Genomic DNA, 25,704 nt, shown 5'->3' with positions numbered 1-25,704 from the left:
CAGGTGTCACCAAATGTACCCAGGGGTGGCAAGTGGACAAAATTGCCTGCTGTTCTATCCTTCCTTGTGCTGTTACCTTTCCTTTGCTTCATTTCCCCTTATTAATGAACTTCAACACTCTTGGAGAGCAGAGACAAGAGGTATCCACAGTGTCTAGGGCAGGCTTTCAAAATACATTTTGGTGGTTGGGAGGCTAACTTCAGTAATACTTTTCCCAACTCTCCTCAACACATTTTCTGTAAAGCAGATATATGGCTGCCATTCACAGTTGCATGGGTGCTACTCACACATCCTACAGAGTGGACGGTCCATGCCAGAGCTGTGCAGTGGACAACAGGCTCAACCGTGCATGGAAGCCCAGGGCAGAGGCTCTTTTTCTTGCCAGGATCTGGTACTTCCTCCCTCTAAACCTCTAAACTCTTTCTCCACCTGGTCCCCCAGGGAGTTCTCGAACCTATGCTTCGGAATCTCTCCTACCTTGAGGCAAAGGAGATGAACACCTGTACCCCACACGATGCCTGGTATATAGTGGCTGTTTGAAAAAGAACAGTTGGTTGGATGAGCACAGCCATGGGCTGAATGGTACAGCATGGCTCAGGGGAGGAGACATGTGGGCTTTGGGTTCTTCACAATCAGCTAGACCTTGGGCCCAGAACTGGCTCTGCCTAGCTATGTGACTGTGGGCGAGTTATTTGCCACACACCTCTCTTCACCTCACCCTTAATCCTCATCACTCCCAAACACACGCAAGAACTGTTGGTGGGGAGGAAGATACAAACCGTTGAAAACAATCCATAGACCATCTTTCAATGGATCACAAGGGCAATGCGGCATCATGATGAAAAACATGGTTTGGGAGAGTCAGGCATGTGCTTTGAATCCAGTCTCTCCTTGTGCGACATCGGTCAGGATAGCTGGGTGACCCTCACCCCTAATCACCCAGATGTGGCCGGGGATGGTAAGAGCACCTACCTCACGATCATTGGGAGGGCATGAAATCGTCCGCGTGTAGCCCTTGGCACTGGATTGGCACGAAATGAATAAAATGCTGAATGAATAAACGAAGGAAGAAACAGAAGGATGACCTAAGTGAGTCATGGCCACGGGGCCAATGGGCTGAGTCTGGCGGGATATCCAGGTTCGAAATACGAGTGGCAGCTAATGGCCACTCCCCTGCCCGGCTGAGGACTGGTGAACGCTCTTCCCCGCCAGGTCGTCATCCTTATTTTCTCTTCATGGGTTGTGTGGGTCCAGGGGGGGTAAAGAAAGGAAGCGGCCCTGGTGAGTCATCACAGGATGACAGACAGTGACACGACATGAAAATTCGCTTCCTGTGTCTCTGTTGAGGCCAACGCTGGGAAACTCGTGCCTTCTAAGCCCGACAACTGTACCGAGCTTCCATGTGAGGGACTATGTAAGGTGTTTCAACAGAAGACTTCTGCAATAGGACCTTTCTCCCCACTAGAGAGGTCTGTGAGCTCGGGATCTTTCTAAGAAACCAGTCAAAGAAGGAGTGGATGTCTTTCCTCTTGTAGGGATTCTCCTCAAACATAACAAAAGCTGAAAAATTCAGAGTCCACATCTCTGGGCAGTGTGGGAGTCTGGGGCGTGGCCTCTCTTCTTAGGCCCGAGGCACCTGCTGGTATGGTCTCAGCACCCCAGGGACCCCCAAACAGCAGACTCTGCCCCCCAAGTTCTCTCGTCTCTGGAAGAAAGACGGGCCCCTTGCTCTCTCTCTCCCGTCCCTGCCCTGCAGGTGCCCCACTCAGTGGTGGCCTGGCAGCCTCCACCGAAGAATGTCACTCTGGCCTGGGGCCCGGCCTCAGACAAAAGCCCTTTTGGAGCTAGGCCTGCATCCTCTGGCTGACAGGCCCCTGCCCGCCTTCCCGCTGCCAACTAGGGGTGGCAGCTAAATTCATCCCCTCGAATTGATGGTTTCCACAGAGCAAGGCCTCTTCCCTGCTTAGGAAGTAAAATGAGTCTGAGCCCTTGATAGGCTGTCCTTGGCTCCGGGACAAATAGCTGACTGTCCTCACACAGAGGAGGGAAGGAAGATGAGACACCCCACCGTGTGAGACCAAAGGCGGCCAGGCCTGCAGACACGTGCGTGGGGGGTGGAAGGAGGGAGCCCAATGCCCAAACCAGAGACAAAGCCCTGAACGGCGAACAAACCTTCACACCCAAGTCTGACCCTGCCCCGGGCTGGGAATCAGCCCCACCTAAGTCTGGATTCCTGGCTTGGCTCTTTCCCAACGGTGCCACCCCTCAGCAAGTCATTCTCTGGCCCCCCGTTTTCACAACTTCTACATGGGGAGCTAAAAGGGTTACTAAATTGATTGTAAAAAATCATATGGGAGAAGATCACAGTTTTCTGATTATAAAAAGAAATATATGGAGAAAACTTGGAAAATAAAAAAGGTGCAAAGAAAAAATTGAATTGGTTGAAATTATGCTAATAATTGTATAATTTTAGTGTATTTCTGTCCGGTCTTTTTTGCATTCATGCACATAAGCGTGACTCTCGGAAGCCACAAACTCAAAGAAGCCACTCGATGTATTTTGCTTGATCCTAACAGAATTCACCTTCAGTATATACATAGGTACAAACATACATACACATGTAAGGAGAGTCCTGACCTTGTAATGACTTGTTTTGAAGATTAAAGGAGGACATATAAGGTCCTAGGATGTTGCCTAGCACTTTGTGGACAAGCTCATCTTCTTTTTTTTTTTTTTTTTTTAGAAATTGTTATATTTATTTATTTATTTTTATTTATTTTATTTTTATTTTTTTATTGGTGTTCAATTTGCCAACACACAGAATAACCCCCAGTGCCCGTCACCCAATCACTCCCACCCCCCGCCCTCCTCCCCTTCTACCACCCTTAGTTCGTTTCCCAGAGTTAGCAGTCTTTACGTTATGTCTCCCTTTCTGATATTTCCCACACATTTCTTTTCCTTTCCCCTCTATTCCCTTTCACTATTTTTTATATTCCCCAAATGAATGAGACCATATAATGTTTGTCCTTCTCCGACTGACTTACTTCACTCAGCATAATACCCTCCAGTTCCATCCACGTTGAAGCAAATGGTGGGTATGACAAGCTCATCTTCTAATGCCAACCTCTCACACTGCATACCAAAGCCTCTTTTGGGGGGTCCACCATTTAACCTATTTGGGATCTTCCAGATATATCCACATACCCCCCCCCGCCCCCGTAACCAAGATCACTTAAACTGCTCATTCTTACCCTTCCTCTAAGGCCACGTCTCAATCTCACTATGATTCTATTCCTTCTGAAGGCTTTTCCTGGGCTGTCGATGGGAGGCCATCAGCCATGGTCTCATCTGGACCAAGAACAACAGGTCCCACCCATGTACCCATCAGACGCAGCCGCCAAAAGTTCTGGCATGACGTTGGAGGAGCTGTTTATTTTTTGCAGACTCATCTAGAATGGGACACGTGTCATTATAGGACTTTATTGCAACATTGTCTTCCTAACTGCTATGACCCTTCGTGGTCCCCAAGGAGGCTGGCTTGCTCCCCTGGGAAATGAGAAATGCTATGGGTGGATGTGGCCTTAAAGACCAACCCTGTCATCTTATAGATGACAAGATGGACCTTCAGAGGGGTGAGATGAGTGCAGAGCTGGAGTGCTGCCCAAGTACAGAGGCAGAGGAGACAGCCTTCCCCTTCTTGCCAGCACCCACTTCTCTGCTTCTCACTCTGCTGTCAACTTTCCCTTCTATTGTGGATCAAATAGTGTCCCTCCCCCAAATTCACATCCACCTGGAACCTCAGAATGGGACCTTATTTGGAAATAGGATCTTTGCAGATGTACTCAAGTTAAGAAGAGGTTGTACTGGATTTGAGTCAACTCTGATCCAGTGACTGATGTCCTTATAAGAAGAGTGAAATTTAGATACAAACACACAGAGGGAAGACAGCCAGGTGAAGACAGAGGCAGAAATTAGAATTAGGCTGCCCAAAGGCCAGGGACACCAAGAAGTGACAGCAACCATCAGAAGCTGCAAGGCCCATGAGAAAATGCTCCGCATTACTTGCCTTCAGGGAAATACAAATCAAAACCACAATGAGATACCACCTCACACCAGTGAGAATAGGGCAAATTAACAAGGCAGGAAACCACAAATGTTGGAGAGGATACGGAGAAAGGGGAACCCTCTTGCAGTGTTGGTGGGAATGTGAACTGGTGCAGCCACTCTGGAAAACTGTGTGGAGGTTCCTCAAAGAGTTAAAAATAGACCTGCCCTATGACCCAGCAATTGCACTGTTGGGGATTTACCCCAAAGATACAGATGCAATGAAACGCTGGGACACCTGCACCCCGATGTTTCTAGCAGCAATGGCCACAATAGCCAAACTGTGGAAGGAGCCTCGGTGTCCATCGAAAGACGAATGGATAAAGAAGCTGTGGTTTATGTATACAATGGAATATTACTCAGCTATTAGAAATGACAAATACCCACCATTTGCTTCGAAGTGGATGGAACTGGAGGGTATTATGCTGAGTGAAATAAGTCAATAGGAGAAGGACAAACATTCTATGGTCTCATTCATTTGGGGAATATAAAAAATAGTGAAAGGGAATAAAGGGGAAAGGAGAAAAAATGTGTGGGAAATATCAGAAAGGGAGACAGAACATGAAAGACTCCTAACTCTGGGAAACGAACTAGGGGTGGTGGAAGGGGAGGTGGGTGGGGGGTGGGGGTGACTGGGTGACGGGTGCTGAGGTGGGCACTTGACAGGATGAGCACTGGGTGTTATTCTATATGTTGGCAAATTGAACACCAATAAAAAAAAAACAAAAACAAAACAGAAGCTGCAGAGCCTTCATAGAGAGCATGGCCCTGCCTATATATACCTCACTTTTGGACTTCTAACCCCAAAACTATGATAGAATAGTTTTCTCTTGTTTTAAGCCACCTGGATTGGCACTGTGTTACAACAAGGGAAACTGATACACTCTCTCGGCCTAGTGTTCTCCTCCATCCCTTGGTGAAGAAGAACACAACTCTCAAGAGACACCACTAATTTATTCAGACATATTATGATCTGGGGCCCCACAACTCCAGTTAGATTTGCATTCTAGAAGATGACTTTCACTAAGGGTGGTGAGATTGAGGTGAAATTCGGGATCCTCACAAGTGGGGCTCTAAACCCAGCTCTACCCCCTACAGAGTGTAATGATTACCTCCGTTTGCTGGATGCCCAAACCAGGGCTCAAAGAGGCATAGGTGAATGGGGGCAGTGTTGTATGGTGGCAGAGAGGGTGGGCTCTGGCCTCATAGCCTCTAACCAGATTCTCATTCCTCCACTTCACAATTAGCCATGACCTTAGGAAAGTCCCTAACTTTTTATGCCTTGGTTGTCTCATTCATAAAATGGGGATGATAATAGCAAAACCTATCTCTCAGAATTGGCAGTTTGGTAAGGACATTCATGGAAAACAGTTTGAACAGAGTCTGGCACCTAGTGATAGCTAATTATCTTAGTTTGCCACCAATGCCCAAGATCATTTGGCTGTAAGTGACAAAGGCAACATTTGAACACAGGCATGTCGGCTCCAATGAATGTTTTTGTTCTGTATTTCTAGACTGGACAAAGTCCATAAAGTTCTAAGCGCCAGCTTCACCCACAGATTTCCTCTCAGCAAATGAGCCCAAGAGAATGCTGTGCAAATGATTCCAAGGCTTATTGGGGATACTCCACCCAATCAAATAAGCCATACTGGATGGCAATGAACCCCCACACTCCAGGCCTTCCTTTGGGAAATAGGACTGTTGGGTGCTTGTGGACACCAAAGAATGTTCAAGCTCAAGCTGTAACCCAGATGAGGCTGAGCCATGGAAATCCAGTTCTTTATTCGGATCTTAGATGTTGATAGGTGTGCTATGCGTGTCTGGAGAGGACTCAGAATCACCAGCTCCCTGGGCAGAGTCAGCTGTGAGCTCAGGTTCATGGTTATCTTGACAGCCTTGAAGAAACCAAACATCTTCCCCTGAGAGGTGGTGTAGACAAGTGGTGGTGAGCTCAGGCTTTGGAGCACAAAGACAGTTTAAATCCCAACTCCACCACTTCTTATACTGGGAATATGGTCCAGATTAACTCTCCTGAACCTCCATTTCCTTTCTTTGTCAAGTGGGAATGATCATTGACCTAATGTCCTCTGGTGGTAGTGAAGAGTAGACAAGATAATGTCTGTAAAGCATCGAGCCCCCGAGAAAGTACCGGGATTCCAGAAACTGATGCTGCTCTGATAATGACAATGATGAACATGAAGGTGACGCCCACTCAGAGTGAAATGGGGGAGACTGCTGCCTTCCTCACAGCCACCAATGCCTGGGCAGCCCCCGGTCTGTGCAGCCTCCCCACAGCTAGACCTGGAAGGGGAAATCAGATGAACAGACTTCAGCCCTTAAAATCCATTTGTAAATTCCTGGTTCTAATGGCTAATGGCAAATCCCTTCAGTTGCGTTTTCCCTGGGAAATGTTGTTAAGATCCTGCCTGGTGGAACTTCCCAATCGATGCATAAAGACCTCCTTCGAGAAGGTTGATCCTAAAATCAGCATCTCCGGTACACATGGCCCTGTTGTGTGAGATGCTCACAATTACTGCGGCTCTTTGTTCTGTGTCTTTTGGCTGACTTTCAGTTCATGAGGAAGTGTCTGTATTGGAGCCAATTTGAATTGATTTTGCAAGTAAAATTTCAGGGGACAATGTGCCAGGTGCCTCGGAGAGCTGGAGTCTGGCGGATTCTCTGTCATCTGCTCACAATAACCCCGACCCAGGTTTGTATGGTGAGCCGCAGTTTCCAAAGCACTATGGTGTCACATTTGCTATTTTATTCCATCTTCCCAATAACCCTGGGAGGCTGACATTGTTCACCCTGTTTTTTAATTTTTCCACTTAACAGATGAAACAATCAGAGCTTATGTGATGTGCCCAGACGTATATGCGGCACCTGGCTGGTTTGGAAGTTGGACCTAGGATTTTCTTTAAAAGCATTTCGCCAATTTAGTGAGTATCTACTAGGTACAGGCATACTAAGCAATGGGAATATGGAGATGAATGAGGCAGCTGCCTGAGTGGGAGGGGAGACGGGTGTGGAAACCACAGTGTGACAGACATTATTATATGCACAAACAAGTCTTTCTTCAACAGCTCTCAACAGGCTTCCTTCCATTCCCACCCCAACCCCAACCAAATAAACCTGCTCTTACCAAGGTACCGACAACCTCAGCTTGCTAAACGTGAGGGTGAACTCTTCCTTCTTGTTGAACTCAAATTCTCAGAAGCAGTTGACACAGTTGACTGTTCTCTCCCTCTCAACACTTTCTTCTTAGGATTTCATAATACCAAACACTCTGAGTTTTTCCATCACAGAAAGCCAAGCTCCTTCTCAGTCCCCTTTGCTAAGACTTGGCTTTTCCTTTGATTGTGAATGCTGAAGAGCCCTGGGCTTAGTGTTGGGCTCCCTGTGTGGGCCCATCCAGGCTCGCACCCTAGGTTCCCTTCTGGTCTCATGGCTACAGATGCGTCTACATGCTGATAATCAAGTACTTCTCCCAACTCCAATCCCTCCCTCTGAGTTCAGGCCCACATATCCATTCAGCTTGCAGATACATCTCCAGGTGGATGTGTAATCGTCATCTTAAAGTTCATTGTAAAGTCAGCATATGCAAAACAAAGTTTTTATTTTCTCCCTTAAACTTGTGCATTCTTGCCCATCGAAGTTAGTGGCACCATCAGTCACCCAGTAACTTGGGTCAGATTAGTTGTACTTGGGACACCTGGATGGCTCAGTGGTTGAGCATCTGCCATCAGTTGAGGGCGTGATCCGAGAGTCCCGGGATTGAGTCCCACATCGGGCTCCCTGCATGGAGCCTGCTTCTCTCTCTGCCTGTGTGTGTGTGTGTGTGTGTGTGTGTGTGTGTGTGTGTCTCATGAATAAACAAAATCTTAAAAAAAAAAAAGAATAGTTGTACTTGATTTCTCTCTTTCCTCATAAACCATACCCAGCCTACCAACAAATCTTGGTGGTACAGCCACCAGATCATATCTTGAGTCCACTCACTTTTCTCCATCTTCACCACTACCATCCTGATCCTAGCCTTTGGTATCTCTCTGAGACCAATGAGTTAGCCCCCTAGCTCATGCCTCTATTCTTATTTCCTAACAACTTGTGGAGCAGCCCGATGGATCTTTGGTAAAAGATGTAAGTTAGATCACGTCACTTTTCTGCTTAAAACTCTCCACTGGCTTACCACTACTTTTACAACCAAATCCAAACTTACTAGTATAGCCTGCCAGGCTTTCTGTCATCACCCTCATGCCTTCTTCTCTGACCTCATCATTTACAACCCTTGCCCCAGCCCCTTCACTGCCCTCCAGCCAAACTACCCCAGGGCCTTTGCACTTGCTCCACCTACCATTTGAAATAATTTCCCCTGCATCTTTGCAGGCCTGGATTTTTATCATTCTTTCAGGTCTCAACTCCCTCTCTTCCACATGGCTTTCTCCCAGTCATTTATTTTATACCCTTTGAAGGATTTACTACCATCTGTAATCATGTCATTTGTCTCTCTCATCTCCACTAGAAAGTGATCCCTTTGAATGTCTGGTCCACACATGTGCTGTAAGTGGAGCCCCATAGCCCGGGTCTGATACCCATGATTCCTGCATTTCTGGAGAAGGTAAACAACACAACATTATATATACCCAGAAACTTGTTACTTGCTGTGAAGGAAAAGAACTGGGTTCTAAGAGGAAGAACAGATGGCGCTTGTTTTATAATGGGAATCAGGAAGCGCCTTCCTGGGGACGGGTAATTAAGTGAGGCCTGAAGAACGGGAATGAACATCCATGGAAAGAGTTCAGGGGAAGCATTACAGGCAGAGGGATCAGACACATTAGGTATATGTAGACAGAAGGCAAGAAAGAGATAGATTATAGATTTCTTTCCACCTCTCTCTCTCTTTTAAAATGGGTTCGTAGAATTTTATAATTTAACTTGATGTATCAAAAGTGTCTTTTTGGGGATCCCTGGGTGGCTCAGTGGTTTGGCACCTGCCTTTGGCCCAGGGTGTCATCCTGGAGACCCGGGATCAAGTCCCACGTCAGGCTCCCTGCATGGAGCCTGCTTCTCCCTCTGCCTGTGTCTCTGCCTCTGTGTGTGTGTGTGTGTGTGTGTGTGTGTGTGTGTCTCATGAATAAATAAATAAAATCTTTTTTTTAAGTGTCTTTTCATGTCATTTGATCATTTTCAGCTTTTGTTTTGTTTGTTCTTATGAACAATGCTGCACTAAATATCTTATTTCAAAAGATATCCACATCCATTAGAATGGTTAAAATTTAAAAAGACAATACCAAGCGTTGGAGACAACATAGAGCAACTGAAATGGTCATATGCTGCTGTAGAAAGTGTAAATTGATATGATTTTGAAAGTCTCTGGCAGTATCTGCTTCACTGAGCAGACACTTCCCGTGACTCAGTAGTTCTACTCCTGGCATGTGCTCACCAGAGAGATGTGTGTCTGTCTACCAAAAGAGACATACGAGAATATCAACACAGCACTGTTCATAGCAGCCAAAACCAAAATAGAAACGACCCGAGTATCCACCCACAGAAGAGTCCATCGTGGAATAATCATACAATGGAATCTACAGAGCAATTAGAATTGAACAGACTATTGCTACACACAACATGGATGAATCTCACAAAACAAATATTGGGTGAAAGAATCCAGACACAAAAATATAGGCTGCATTATTTCATGTTTCATAAGTGTAAAAATAAGAAACCACATTTATGATGTTGGAAGGCAGGGTCAGGGGAGTGTACAAGAGGGAAACTTCTGCTGGAAAGGTCATGTTCTGCTTCTTGTCTATGTCTCTGGGTATGTCACTTTGTGACAGTTATGAAGCTCAACGGGATTTTGCACTCCTTTGTATTAGATTAAACTTCAAAAAGAAGTTTCAAATATTCATGATTATTTCATCAGGAAAATCCTTAAGCATGAATTTTCTCTAAGGGAAAAAAAGTCTTGGCAAATGGTACTGTGGTGGGTTGGGTTGAATTATGTCCCCCCTACAAAGATATGTTGGGGTCCTACCTCCTCAGGACCCGTGAAGGTGACCTTACTTGGAAATCGGGCCTTTGCAGATATGATCAAGTTAAATGAAGGCTTACTGGATTAAAATCATACCTAATGATGATTAGAGAGAGAGAGACTTGGCAACACAGACCCCTCGAGAAGTCCCTAGGACATGGAGGCCGAGAGATCAGAGTGGTGCAGCCACAAGCCAAGGAATGCCAAGGACTGCCAGCAACCACTGGAAGCTGGGAGAAAACACGGGACCAGTTCTCCCTCACAGCCTCCAGAAGGAACCAACCTTGCCAACATCTTGATTTTTGACTTCTTGCCTCTCAAACTGTGAGACAATAAATTCTTGTTGTCTTGAGCCTCCTAGTCTGTACTAATTTGTTACAGCTGCCCTGGGAAACTAATATAAGCCCCAAATTCCGAGAAGGATTACTTTTGATCCCCACTCAGCCTCTTGGTAGAAGGTAGAGAATGTTCCCAAGTAGTGGTTACACTTTAATCTCTTGAGAACCCTCTTGTTTCCAGCTGAGCCCAGGGCCTCTCCCAACTTCCCATTGTGAATGACATGATCAATCCCTCCGTTTGTAAATCCGGTACAAAACCTGGAGGCGGGAGGGAGGAGAAGGTGAGCGAAGGGAAGAAATGTGGCTCAATTTTCATGTATGCCCTCAATCCTGTTCTCAGCTGTTACTGTGATGCAAAGACATTATTACCTTTTTTCAACTTAATTCCTTCCTTGGTACACAAGATTTCATAAGAATTCATGAATAATTCTTTATGAAAATTATAAAATACATGAAAGCAAATGAAAAAATAAAAACTACTCATAATCCACACCCAATGATACCCCCCTTTCATATTTTGGTGCATTGCTTGCCAGATATTTTTATTTGCACATACATACAATCTCTTTTTTAGAAGAAAAATATCCCGGGACGCCTGGGTGGCTCAGTGGTTGAGCATCTGCTTTGGCTCCTGTCGTGATCCTGGAGTCCTGGGATCAAGTTCCACATCAGGCTCCCCGTAGGGAGCCTACTTCTCCCTCTCCTATATCTCTGCCTCTCTCATGAATAAATAAAATCTCAAAAAAAAAAAAAAAAGAAAAATATCATCCCTTCCTAATTGATAAACACAGACTTTTACAAATACTCCTGAGACCCCTTCTAATGCCCACACACAAGTTTCTGCTTTTGTCCTCTGTCACACAGTCCTCACCTGGACCTCTTCCTGTGACCTCATTCTTTCACACAAATCCTCTCTCCAGCCCTGACTTCACATGGGAAGGCCTGCATTTCACCTCAAACAGTATAAGGGGAAGGAGGTTTTCCAAAGACTTCACTTCTTGCAGTTGCTGCTTTTCTGACAGTTATCAGATTTGCCTTCTCTTTGAGATAGCAGATGCCGAGGGTTAATTACGCCCTCTGTTCAAGACATGATTAGCCTCAACATCAGGGCAAAGAACTTGTTTTAATGTGTCTCTCTACACTCCAAGTCCTTCCTTTCTTTCCCTGGCCCCCATCAACATCCATCCTAATACCTGCAATTTGCATCCTGGAATATTGTGATGGACGTCTTCCATTGCACATCCAGACCCACTCACCATTACCCTTGACCCAGCCCTGGGTCCCTGGAGGCTCCTCTGTAGGGTGGACATTAATGATTTGCTTGCCCTCTAGTTTCTGATTGGGTTTGGCCAACAGGGATCTCTGTCAGGAGATCCAGAAGGTGGCAGGAAAGAGAAGCTAGGGAGCAAGGTGCTTTGCTGGGGCAGGGGCTGGTTGTGTCCCCACAGCCCCTGAATGTGAGATGCCCTTCTCCATGCACTCTGTTAACCAATTCAGCCTTCCGGGTCCAGGGCACCATGGATCACACGGCTGCTCTTCCTCCTTCACTTGTTTTCCTAATGCTGCCCCCACCTTTGCAAATGCAGCTCTTCCTCGACCTAGATTGGGCATATGTCCTGATAGGCCCATCGTAAGCTGAAAGGACACCTGTTGAAAATGCATGGAAGGGACTCCTGGGTGGCTCAGTGGTTGAACATCAGTGGTTTGGCTCAGGTTGTGATCCCCCAGTCCTGGGATCAAGTCCCATATAAGGCTCCCTATGGGGATCCTGCTTCTCCCTCTGCCTATGTCTTTGCCTCTCTCTGTGTCTCTCATGAATAAATAAATAAAATCTTAAAAAAGAAAATAAAATAAAATAAAAGAAAATGCATGGAATACACCTAATCTACCCACTGTTATAGCTGGGTTTAGCCTACTTGGAAGCATGCTCAGAACATTTCCATTAGCCTCAAATTAAGCAAAATCATCTAACACGAGGCCTATTTATAATAAAGGGATGAATAGCTCGTGTAATTTATTGGAGACTGTACTGAAAGTGGCAAACAGAACGGCTGTATGGGTGCAGAAGGGCAGTGGGCACATCCGTTGTTGGCCGTGTGACCCTGCGGCTGCTGCCTACACCCACCAGGAGAGCAGACCCACCACTAGCTGGTTGGGGGTGGGGGTGGGGATCCCAATGCACAATTCGAAGTATGCTTTCTACTGAATGCATTCCGCTTTCACACCACCTTGGAGTCACACAATCGTAAGGCGAACCTTCTGCAGCCCTTTAATTAATTCGCTGATGACCGTGCATTTGTGTATGTGCATCGTTTTCCTTTCCGAACGTGCATCTGTAAAATGGGGAATGTTCTTTGGTGTGCACGTTTGTGTGCGTGCACGCGTGCAGTGAATAGGTTGCTACTGCTCTCCGCATCTCGTCCAGGTTCTCACCTTGTGCAAGGCCGGACTGTGCGCAGCCCTGCGCTGTTTCCACAGCCTCCCCTCCCCTCTCAGCCTCCAGGGAGGAACTGCCTCCAGCTTCCTCCTGCTACCGCATGCAATACCACAATAAATCCAAAATTTCACAAACTTTTTAACCCAACATTTTTCAGTTCTTTTCTGGTCTCTGTTTTGTTTTTATGCCAAGCACAGTCATTTTATGAGTGAATCACGTTGGGTAAACCTCAAGTCTGTGTTTCTCAATTAAGGGTAGTGACCCTAAATTCATAAAAAGCACTTTTAAATACAATGTGGGTTTTTTTCCCCCTGATTTTCTCCCTACGGTCACAAATTGCATAATAAAAATAAATGACAAGAATCACACAGGTTACCATTTATTGAGCACTTCTGTGTGCTGGGTTTTGTCCTCAGCCTGTTGTGAGCTATAGCTCATCCACAGCATGTGGGACCAGCTCGTTCTGGCTCTTGAGAGCCAATTGTTAAATTTTCAAGAATTTTGCAAGCTGGTTACTAAACACAGCAATTACTAAAAAATTAGGTTATGTAAACTCCCAATTAAAGAAATTACATTAAAAACAACTGTAATAAAAACTCAACATTCACCCATTTCTAATTATTTTACTACATTTAACTATGATCTACGTTCAAACTATGTCTGTTGTATCTGTCCAGGGGAAATATTACATAATGGTGTACATCTCCTCCAATTTCACATTCAAATATGTTTCCTTGGTATGTTGGACATCAGCTCTCTGGGGTGTATTTGCACCATGACAATTAGCAAACGCTGTGAATCAGGAGACACCCCCCACCCCCACCCTGAACCCAGAGTTGGTGGTTAAGCGTTTCTCAGCACACACCACCGCTCTTGACCATCCCAACAGCATACTCGGTACTTTTTTATCATACAGATGAAGAAGTGAGGTTGAGGAGGAGACAAATAGCTATCCCAAACCAGTCCAGAGTTCATGGAAGGTAGAGGTGGGAGTGCAATGATAACTCATATAACTCCAGGCCACGTCCTCTCTCCCAAGAGTGTCATAGAACCATAGACATGGAAACTAGGTGAGATTTTGTTGTGTGGCACCCTTGTGCAGACAAGAAAACTAGGCCCAGAGGGGTTACATTATTTGGCCAAGGTTATATAATTAATAAAGAGAAAAGAGGTCGGTTCAAGCCAAAGACTCCCAGCCCTCGAGCCCACCCCTTCACCCACCTACCCTCAGATCCTTGTAGGCACTAGAAAGGACGGGACCCTGTAGCGACTTTCCCCATCCCTGCACCTCCCTCTCTGCCACTTCCTCCTTCCAGCCACATGATGTCCTATGTTCCTCCCTGGCCTTGCTTTATTTTCCTCTCTCTGCTTTTCCATAGCCACTTCTGCCTCCCAGTTCCCCTCTCCTTGGTTTCAGAAACTGCCAGGGCTTATGAGAGCAGCTGTTCCAGAAAATACCATGTTCCCAGACAGGATCTGATTGGTTCAGCCTGGGTCACATTGCTACCCCTGGTTCAATCTGCTGGAGGGCTGCATAGCTCCAGGGCTGCTGGAGCTATATGGAGGGCCACTGAGAAGACACGCAGGTGTGTCTAGAGAATTCTTACCTGGCACTCAGCCAGCAGGATGACACTCCTGGGGCAAGGAGAATAATCATGGTAATATTCACCGCTTTCCTGGTCTTTAGAAGGTACATCACATATACTGACTCATTTAATACAATAACCCTGTGAAGTACAGGCTATCGTCACCATCATCAGTGTCCTTTTACAGATGAGATAGCTGAGGATCAGAGAAGTTGAGGAACCTGCCGGACATGGACAGCAAACGAGTGAGGGGCAACGCCCTATCCCAGCACCTTAGCTGCGGCAGCCCGCAGGGCCCAACGGCCCAGCTCCTCCAGACCTGCCTGGCAGGCTGTCGGGGGAATCAAATTAGATAATAATGCCTTGGAGAGCCCTCTACGCTCTATAAAAATGAGTCCCTCCTGTTTCTGTGTCGTCCTTGACGCTGGAATCAAGGCGGCGACACAAAAGCAGATGTGGGGCACTTTATAGGGTCAGCCTGTCCTACTCGTCCCTCTCCAGTGTTCCCACCAGGACCGTCACCCCCCTGGCGTAAGCCACATCTACAGAAAGACTCCAGGAAACCCTAGACAGGTAACGCAGAAGAGGCAATCCAGCTTTTATTAGACCTTCCAGTCGGGGCTCAGTGAGGCGCAGAGGGTGGGCAGATGTTGCAGGACCATGAAGGGCAGCTGGGACCAGCAGGACTCGGGGGGAGGGGAAGCAGAGGCCTGTTGAGGGGTGGAGGGAGAGCTCTGAGAGCAGGACAGACTCAGGCAGGGAGTGGCCACCAGGGCTAGTGTGACTTCAGAGTCTCAGCCATTGCCATCTGCATGGGCTGAAAGCAGCGACCCCTTGTACAGATGCGGAAACTGAGGCCCAGGCCCGCTCCAGATCAGGCTGCTGCTGCAGCTACCTTGCCGGTTTGCCAGGCCACTTCTGCTGACACTTCAGCAATCCCTGAAAGTGTTCTTCCGGGATGGTTTCCTTGGCTGGGGCAAACACCCAGGAGTGCAGGGAGGCAAAAAGGGACACAGGCAGAGAGGACACAGGATGCCCAGTGGGATCTTCCTCAAGTGCTTTCCTGTCCATCGCTCTGTCACTCTTAGCGCTGAGTGGGAAGCTGTGCCCACATGTCACTGTGCCAGATGAACTCCAAAGCTCTCTGCCTGGTGGCCACCTTCCTTCCCCTTCCCCTCCTCCTGTCACCTTCCTGCCCTCTGCTTGCCAACAAGGGCAGCACCGCCCAGCCCAGCACCCAGAGCTGCATTTGCTGTGGCCAACCTGTTTTATTTTTATTTTATTTTATTTTATTTTATTTTATTTTATTTTATTTTATGCCAACCTGTTTTAGATCCTGTCCTCACATCCAGTTTGTCAGCTCAGGGAGAGAGGATTCTCAGGAAAGATGTTTTAGTGCTCAGTAAGCTTTTATTCATCCACCGGCAACATCTGCCTTCCTCCCCGACGGCTCCTGCCAATCTTCTTGCCCACTGCGTGCCTTTGGCCAAGTCCCTTCCCCTCTCAGGGCTTCCTTGTCCTCCTCTGGGAAACGGAGACAGGGCACAGATGATGTCATTACTAAGGACCCCATTAGAACTGTCTTTCCACCAGATTAGTAGTAACACCGAATGGTAATCCCCCGTGTTCCTGCCGCCTTTTACAGTTCATGAAGCCTTTACTCATCCTTCTCATTCAGCAGATTGCCTTGGAAACAAGATTTGCCTACGTGGTTAGACCAGCTCCCTGGAGTCCCTGCGTTGGGGGAGTCTCGGCACAAAGTATGGTTCCAGGAACAGGCTTGCCTGGGCTTACCCTGAGGTCCTGGGAGGCCCGGCCTGTCCCTCCCCAGGGCCAGGCAGGGGGTCCAATGGAGAGTGGCCAGACCAGTGAAGCCACCTCCTTACACAATCCAGGCAAGGCAGGCCCACAAACTGAGCAGCCTGGGCCTCCAGCAAACAGTTCTGGGAGAAATCTAGTTCTGGACAGAAATGGAAATGGTGCTGGGGGCCCTGTGTCAGTCACTCCACAAACACCTACTGAATACCCAGGACAGGGTGGGCCAGGCACTTGGAATAGAAGGTGTGCCTCCTTCTCTCAAGGAGCTCACCGCAGGGGAGAGAAGGGAGAGCCAGATACTCAAACAGAGCCAGCGCCAACACAACGCAGCACTCTAGCTGTGGGACCCTACAGCACCTGTGTCCTCTGAACCGGTCCCCTCGCGGACCAGATGGGGCTCAGAACATCCTACCTTTTGTCTCATCTTCTGAAGCTCCCCACATTCTCTGGAACAATCTCTGTTTCACAAATCCACCAGCCTCTAAATGCTTCCACCCCTTTGTGATTCTGTTCCCACTGTTCCCACTGCCTGGGTGCCCATTTCCCTGTAGGTCTCAAAAAAAGCCTACCGGACCCCAGCATCTAGCACACTCTTAGGCGTACTTGAAGATGAACAAATATTCACTGGATGAATAAATCCCACTAGATCTGGTTTCTCCCTCCTTTCCACTCTCCCTCCCCGCACCCCCATTCTCTCTCCTTGGGACAGACCCAATATATAACTACTCCCCCACCCCGCAGAACTATTACTTGTTGGTCTCCACCATTAAGCTGCAAAATCCTCAGGTGCAGACACCATGAATGACACAGAACATTAGTGTTTGGTAAACAATAGTAAAAGTGAAAAACAAGTTGGTCGGGAAAGGCATTATTATCTTCAATTTAATAATGACTCTAGGTTTTGGAAAAACCCCAAGAACTTTTTTGAATCATACTGGAAAGTTAAGCAACTTGCCCCGTAGTCGCACAGGGCCCCAGGCAACCTCATTTTCTGACCTGAATCTGAGCTGTCAGACCACAATTCTCTGAGGCGTTGAAGAAAAAGTACTTACTTCACAAATCCTAAATGCATATTTTCCAACATCTCAGAAACTGGGATGTGCTTTTCTTTCTTCAGTGGTACATAAAATAATGGTGGTATCTCTTAGAAGCGACATGTCCTTTGATTTGATGAAATAAATTATTAGTTGTAGTTGGGAAAACTGGAAGAACCTATATCTGGTAGCTATTGATTAAATTAGTGAAGGTAAATAAATAAATAAATAAATAAATAAATAAATAAATAAATAAATATTAGTGAAGATACTTTTATGCAATTGAATAATACAAAATAATGATAAAACTGTTAATAATTATTAATAATCATGGTTAATTGTAAATGATGGGTATGTATGAGTATGGATAAAGCCAATTGGTGATATTTTACTAACAAAACTTGGCTTCAATCTGATTCCACTTTTTAAAAAATATTTTATTTATTTATTTGAGAGAGTGAGTACAAGCAGGGCAGAGGGGTAGAGGGAGAGGGAGAAACAGGCTCCCCACTGAGCAGGGACCCAGCATGGGACTTGATCCCAGGATCCTGAGATCATGACCTGAGCCAGAGGCAAACACGTAACCAACTGAGCCACGCAGTTGCTCCAACACAGAAGTGTTTTTCAAACAAAAATGGAATCAAAGCACTTGAGGTTACATATCTCATGGCCCTTTACCCACTAGTGTTTTTTTTTTCAAGATTTATTTATTTATTCATGAGAGACACAGACTGAGAGGGAGAGGCAGAGACACAGGCAGAGGGAGAAGCAGGCTCCTCACAGGGAGCCTGATGTGGGACTCGATCCCGGATGCCAGGATCATGACCTGAGCCGAAGGCAGGCACCCAACTGCTCAGCCACGCCGGCGTCCCCCGCCTAGTGTTTTAATATCCATTTCTTAAGAACAAGGATATTCTCTTACATAGCCACAGACCCATTGACAAATTCCAGACATGAATATTGATACAGTACTTGCATCTAAGCTACTGTCCATATTCCAACTTAATCAATTGTCCCCATTATGTCCATTATAGGAACTCATTTTTCCCTTATTCAGAATCCAGTTCAGGGTAATGCATTGCATTCGGCTGTCACATCTTTTGTCCTCTTAAGGATTTATTTATTTATGACAGAGAGACAGAGAGAGAGAGGAGGGGAAGGGAGGGGGAGAGGGAGAGGGAGAGAGAGGATCTCAAGCAGACTCCCCACCAAGCATGGAGCCCAACACAGGGCTCCATCTCATCCCCTGGAGATCACGACCTGAGCCAAAAACAAGAGTCGGATGCATAACTCACTGAACCACTCAGGCGCCCCTCATCTTTTTATCTTCTTTACCTGGAGCAGTTCATCAGCCTTTCTTTGTCTTTCATGACATTGACAGTGTTTAAGAATACAGGCCTGTATTTTACGGAATGCCCCTTGATTTAGGTTGTCTGATGCTTCCTTATGATTTGATTCAGGTTGTAAATATTTGGCTGGGACTCACAAGTGATGTTATATCCTTCTCAAGGTATCATATCCAGAGACCCAAGATGCCTGTCTGTCCCTTAGCAGTGATGCTTTCACCTCTTTATTGTCACTTGTGCCTTCTTCCTCACAGGATAGCTTCTATTTCTTCTTTTGTAACTAATAAATAACTTGTGGAAGGATACTCAAGGGTGTGTAAATTTCCTATTCCCCATCAGCCTTCTTCCCCACCTTCCATGTGGAAGCCGTTGATGCATCTTACTTGAACTAATTTTTACTATGTAGTTCCAAAAGGGTGATTTTTCTGTTGTAACCATTTCTTCCATGTTTGTTAACCATAAGGAAGAGCTCCTCCTTATTTATTTACTTATTATCCAAATGGACCATAGAGTTTTATTTTATTCAATGGGTTACAGTCCATTGCTGTCTGTATTTATCATGATACTCAAAATTGTCTATGTTTGGCCACTAGGAGCCCATTCCTGATGGCTCTTATGCCTTTTTGACATGTCCCAAAGTCTTTTTTGGGGGGAGGCGGGGGCGGATGCTTCCTTCTGGTCTTTCTTTCTGGCACAGCAAGATGTTCCCAGTTCATCTTGTACCTCCATGCCCCAGCCTTGGAATCAGCCATTTCTTGGAGGGGCCACTTATTTTTCCTGGTTCATGGCATCTAGAAAGGAAAAGTATGCTACACACCAGATCAGAATGTGTACGGGCATTTCATTTTTTTTCTTTTCATTTATCTGTATCTTCTATTTGAAAACACAAACATATAGTTCTTTATAAGAAGAGAAAAAAATTAAAGTTATTTTTACATTATTTTCCAAAACAACAACAAGGATGATGACCAAAACACAGCAGACTGTTACCAATCCCCTTGGGAACCAAAATGCCTTGGACCCTGAAGACAACTTTCATCATCACACATTGTCCTGGATACGAGGAATAATATGGCTCATCTATAGGGCCCTGAGGCTACCATTTGTAGAAGAATGTCAGGAAGAAGGCTGGTGATATGTGGACATGTGCACAGGTATCTCCTCATATTAGAAGCCCTATCTGCCTGTACTTGGGACTAGACAAGAATGTTTTGTGAAACGATTTGGGAGGTTGAACACTAAGCACTCTTTATACAGTATGTATATGGTGTGCAAAGTACTGCGATTTCTAGTTCAGAATGTTCTAGTGAGTGTGAAAAAATGTGGCTATTTGAAATGTTTGCTGCAAAGATGCTACAACTGTTCTGGGCAAAGGCTAACAAATCTCTGTCACCACCTCAGAGGCATATGGAGGAAAAGAGAGGACCTCTCTTCTTCTGGAAAATAAAGTAGGAAAAGACTTCTCTGGGAATTCAGGAGAGTTGGTAAGGGCTGGTGTTTCACAGGTAGAGGGACATTTTTGGTCCATTCTACATATTTTTTTAAGGTTTTATTTATTTATTCATGAGAGACACAGAGAGAGACAGGGACATAAGCAGAGGAAGAAGCAGGCTCCCTGCGGGGAGCCCAGCACAGGACTTGATCCCAGGACCTCCAGATCACGACCTGAGCCAAAGGCACTCAACCACTGAACCACCCAGGCACCCCTCTACATATTTTTCATAACTTTATTCTGGTTATAAAATTAATATGTGCTAAATCTGATGGTTGGGGGTGGGGACTCAGAAAACTATCAAGAAGAAAAAAGCAGTCACTCTAAATCCTTCCCCCGGACAAAAGACTACCAGTATTTTTGGCATATTCTTTTCTTGTCTCTTTTCTAACATGAGATCAGTGGTATATATTTGAGCTCATACTGTTTGTATAATACCATTTCTTCCTCCTCTCAGTCAGTTTGCCACAAGGATTCTCCCACATAATTAAAAGGCACATTATAAAGTTGCAGGATAATACATATAGTCTGATACCAGAAGAAAAACACACACAAGCCAAAATAATAATGTGTGTTTGCTAAGCACACAGGAAAATCCTTTTGTAAAGCTCTGAATGGACACATTTCAAACTCAAATTAGTGGTTATCTCAAGGAAGACAGAAGAAGAAGAAAGAAACTGTGCAGGAAAACAAGAGATGTAGCTTTCCCTGTGATGCCCAATTTGAAAAGAGAGAGAGGAGGGCACCTGGGTGGCTCAGTTGGTTAAGTGTCTGACTTTGGTTCAGGTCATGATTTTAGGGTCCTGGGATCAAGGCTGCATCAAGCCACATGTCGGACTCCAAGCTCAGCAGAGAGATTCTGGGATGCCTGGGTGGCTCAATCAGTTGAGTGTCTGCCTTTGGCTTGGGTCATGATCCCAGGGTCCTGGGATCGAGTCCTACATCAGGCTCTCTGCTTAGCAGAGAGCCCACTTCTCCCTCTCCCTCTGACTGCCACTCCCCCTGCTTGTGCTCTCTCTGTCAAATTAATAAATAAAATCTTTAAAAAGAGATAAGAGAGTGAGATTCATGTACTATGTAGATAATCAAAATTATTTTTGACTTAAGTTTTATTGTAGCTATCATTACACTGTTCAATATTACATGGCTGCACCTTCTTTGAACAGTTCTTCTAAGATGGGACATCAGAATTATTTCAGGATTTTAATTATTATCAATGATTCTGGGGTGAACCTCTCTGGGTATAAACCTTTGTTTTATTCTTAGGTGATTTCCTTAGCATGAATTCCCAGAAGTGGAATTCTTTGGACAGTGTCCATCGAGTCTCACTCCTCCAAGTGCCACATGTTAGTGCCAGCCTCACCACATCCTCACAAGCACTGAGTATTACTACTTTTTAAATTCATTACTAACTTAGTGCTGACTCATTTACTTTTAATTAGTATTTCTCTACCATGAGTGGATCTAAATCTTTAAATACATCTTCATTAGCCATTTTCTCTGAGGAAGGAAGTTCCTTTGTTGACTTTAAGTGAAGGGAAAAAGCAGAAGCTCTTAAAGGAGGAAGCAGTGGGGATACATCTTGAATGGTGTTTGTGTTTGTCTTTGTCCTTGAAGCTTTCTTCCTTTCACTGCTTGGGAGGAGAAGCTGAGAAAAAAACAGCTTGCGGGCCAGAAGAACAGGAGTGACATCAGCTATGAGTCAGCCTAAAGCTCATAAAGTTAATCTTCCTAAAGTACAGTTCTGGTTACATCACTGACCCGCCCACACCTTCATCTTCCCATCACCTATTGAGAGAGAGTCCTCCTCTGTGGAATCCAGCCCACCTTCTCAAGCATGCTCCCCTCATCATGTGCACACATCATATCATATCCTCCATTCAACAGACGGGGTGCCATTCTTCAAACACAGCACCAGCCCAGACTCTTTCCTTTGTTCACATTGCTATGCCCTCTACTGCAATGCCCTGTCCACTTGATCTCCTTACCAATCTGCCCTTCCTTCAACATATATTCCATAGGCCACCTCTCCTTCAATCATGTTTTTGCTCATCGGCTAAAATTCAAGTGACTTTTCATTATGTTGAACTTCTCTGTTCTCGAGGCAGGAGTTAGGGCCAACCTTCCAACTCTAGTTTGTTGACTTTTCCCACTTCCTATACGGTGCATGGAACAAATTGCTAAGGAATTTGGGTCTCTGATTCCTCCTTCAGAAAATCAGAAAATTAAATGAGGTCATGTAAATAAAGTATCCATAGTTCCTGGTGTGTAGTAGAATGTTCAACAGAGGTTAGCTTCTACCTTACTTTATTTCGCCTTGCATTAGAGTGATGTGTATCATTTTCACACCATCCCCAACTCCCTTCTAGTCTATAAAGTCTTGGGGCCCCTGGGTGGTTCAGTGGTTAAGCGTCTAGTTTCAGCTCAGCGCATGATTCTGGAGTCCCAGGATCAAGTCCCACATTGGGCTCCCTGCATGGAGCCTGCTTCTCTCTCTGCCTGTGTCTCTGCCTCTCTCTCTCTCTATGTGTGTGTCTCTCATGAATAAATAAAATCTTAAAATAAAATAAAGTCCGTGCACAAAGAGCTCCAGTTCTTGCACTTTTATATGCCCTCTATGATAAAGTGTCTAGTACAATGCCTTGTAATCAATAGATACTCAATAAATATGTGTTGAATTTGGAGAAGAGTAAAGGCAAATCATTGAAAATTTACTTCTGACCAAAATTTAATAAGTAAAGGAAGGAGAAGTATAGTTTCTGTAACAAACTAACCAAGGAAGTAAAGAGAAATGAGTGTAAGCTCTGGCTCCAAGAAAAATTGTCTACTCTTGGACTGTAAGTCTCTGGGAAGGCCATTTATTTCATATAAAAGCCTTAGATCTTGTGTCTGTGAAGGAGGTATTAATAGAACCAACCTCATGGAGTTCCCAGGAAAGAGCTAATGAGATTATAGATGGAGTGGACAGCACCAGGCACACAGTCAGCACTCACAGAAACTAAGGATCATTTATTTTATGCGTGTAAAGGAAGACAAAGACAGCAAGTTTTGAGAGAATTAAAATTATTGAGAAGTGACTGAGATATGTATCATGCTAGTTCATATTTTTTAAGTCCCAAAGGATGCTCTTTAATTATATTTGTTCAAAATTTGCATGTCTAATCTTTTTTAAAAGAAATATTTTGTAAGTTAGGAGAGAAATGTTGTCATTAATATGAATTGCCTGGAAATTATGAAAGTGCTGTAATATCATCTTCAATTTTACAGAAAGTGTAGACCTTGCAGCTAGGATGACAAGACCATGGCACAATTTCATTGTCATTATTCATATATTGAGCATATACTATGTGCCAGGCATTTAACAACACATACACAAAGTACAAGGGCAATAAGTTAAAAACTGTTTCAAGTTAACTACTCATTTTTGCACTGGAACTAAAACAAAAGTCATGAGATTTTCAGATTTCAATTGCCATGTACTGAATAAAGTCAGGAGGTAAATCTTGCCCTGAATTTTTAAGGAAAGAGGAGAGTGCATACAGCATAACTATCCATTTACAGGAAGAAAAGAAAGGAGGTAAGAAGGAAGGATAGAAAGAGAGAGAGAGAGAGAGAGAAACATTAGTCCTGTCCCTACGAGTAAACAAATCAGGAGGATAGCTTCTCTTCCATCACGCCATTAGTAAGCAAGTGTCTGCTCAAAATCATCCAGTGGGATCCCTGGGTGGCTCAACGGTTTAGCCCCTGCCTTTGGCCCAGGGCGTGATCCTGGGGTCCCCGGATCGAGTCCCATGTCAGGCTCCCTGCATGGAGCCTGCTTCTCCCTCTGCCTATGTCTCTGCTCATGCTCTCTCTCCCTCTCTTTCTCTTTCTCTGTGTCTCTCATGAATAAATAAAAAAAATATTAAAAAATATAAAATCTTAAAATTGTCCATGGCTTTTCATTGACATTAGGAAAAATTCCAAACTCTAACATGATGTAATGGGCAGTCTTGGTTGCCTACGTAATAATCATTTTCCCCCTTTCCAATTACACCTCTATTCAATCATGTTAACTCCTGTAACCCCCAGTTTCAGAGGGAATTTGGACTGTTGAAACCCCCAGGGCATGGCGGTCTCTGGTAATTATCATTGGCCATTCTCAGCAAAGGAGTCTGTTGTTCTAGTCACTGCTGACAGCCACCTTGTGACCATGCGGAGAGCTTCTCATGAGGCTGAGAGTGACAGAACAATGAGCTAAAGATTCTGGCTCCGATGAATCAAACAACTCTGAAGCCACCAACCTCTGAGCCTCTTGTAAAGTTAGATCAGATTTCTATGCTATTTAAGGCAGTTTGAGTCTAGGTTTTGTACCTGGCAGCAGCCAAAAGCATTTTAGCAGTTACACATGTTTTAAGGCCTTCATACATGTTGCCTCCTTGTCCTGCTCTGTATCAAACTACTTGATCTCAAAGGCTGTTAAGCCCTGTTCTCTTTCGACTCCTCAAATGTGTCTTGCTGTGTCTCTCCTCCAAGTCTTTCCATACACAAGTCTGTCTTTGGCTGGCTAATTGCTACCCAACCTCAGGCCTTAGCCTAAATGTTACTTTCTCCGGGAAGGTTCACCTGATCCCTTACAAACAGGAGGTGAGTTAGACATCATTCTCTGGGAAGTAATTATATACTATTTAGCTAACCTATTAACAAGATTAATTTTTTGAGACAATATTGTATAGCAGGTTAATCTACAGGTTCCAGAGTCAGACTGTCTGGGTTCATATCTAGACTCCGCCTCTTTACCAGCTGGTAAGTTAGTCAACCTTACGTGTCTTAGTTTTCTCATACGGGGGTCAGGTGGGGATAATAGTACCTTTGAGCATTATGAGGCTATGTGGGTTAATATATAAAAAGTACATCATGCCTAGTAACACAGTAATGATTGGTAACATTGGTATTGTTGCTAGAGAAGCAGTCTAGTAGGAAAAGGATAGAAAACCCAGGTCCCACACCTGGATCATCAAAAAATTATCCACTTGAGCCTCAACGTCTGCCATGCTTCTCTGAGCTTCCAGTTTCTCACCAGTGACAGCAGATCATAAGCTCCCTTCTGTCATCTGTATTCATTTATTCAATAAAGTCTCACTGAGCACCAACCCTTTTATCATTATGAAAGGTCCCTCTTTATTACTAGTGACACTCTTTGTTTTGAAGTGTATTTTGTCTGATACTAGCACAGCCACTCCAACCCTTTCATGGTTATTGTTTGCATGATGTTTCTTTTCCCATCCTTTTGCTTTTAACCTATTTGTATCTTTAAATCTAAAGTTTGTCTGCTGTAGACAGCATGTAATTGGATCTTGTTTTTGTTTTGTTAGTCCAATCTGACAATCTCTGCCTTTTGTTGGATGTTTGGGCTTGTTTTTTAAACACTGGAGATGTTATAGTATAGCTGAATGCTAAGAAAGAGGACCCAGCAGAAAGAAAGGTAAGAGATGTAGACGAACAGAATGAATATTAATGTAGAGGGTCCTTGAGAAGG

This window comes from Canis lupus, chromosome 13 (assembly GCF_011100685.1).
Source record: "Canis lupus familiaris isolate Mischka breed German Shepherd chromosome 13, alternate assembly UU_Cfam_GSD_1.0, whole genome shotgun sequence".
Lineage (NCBI taxonomy): Eukaryota > Metazoa > Chordata > Mammalia > Carnivora > Canidae > Canis > Canis lupus.
Note: the sequence above shows the minus strand (reverse complement) of the source record.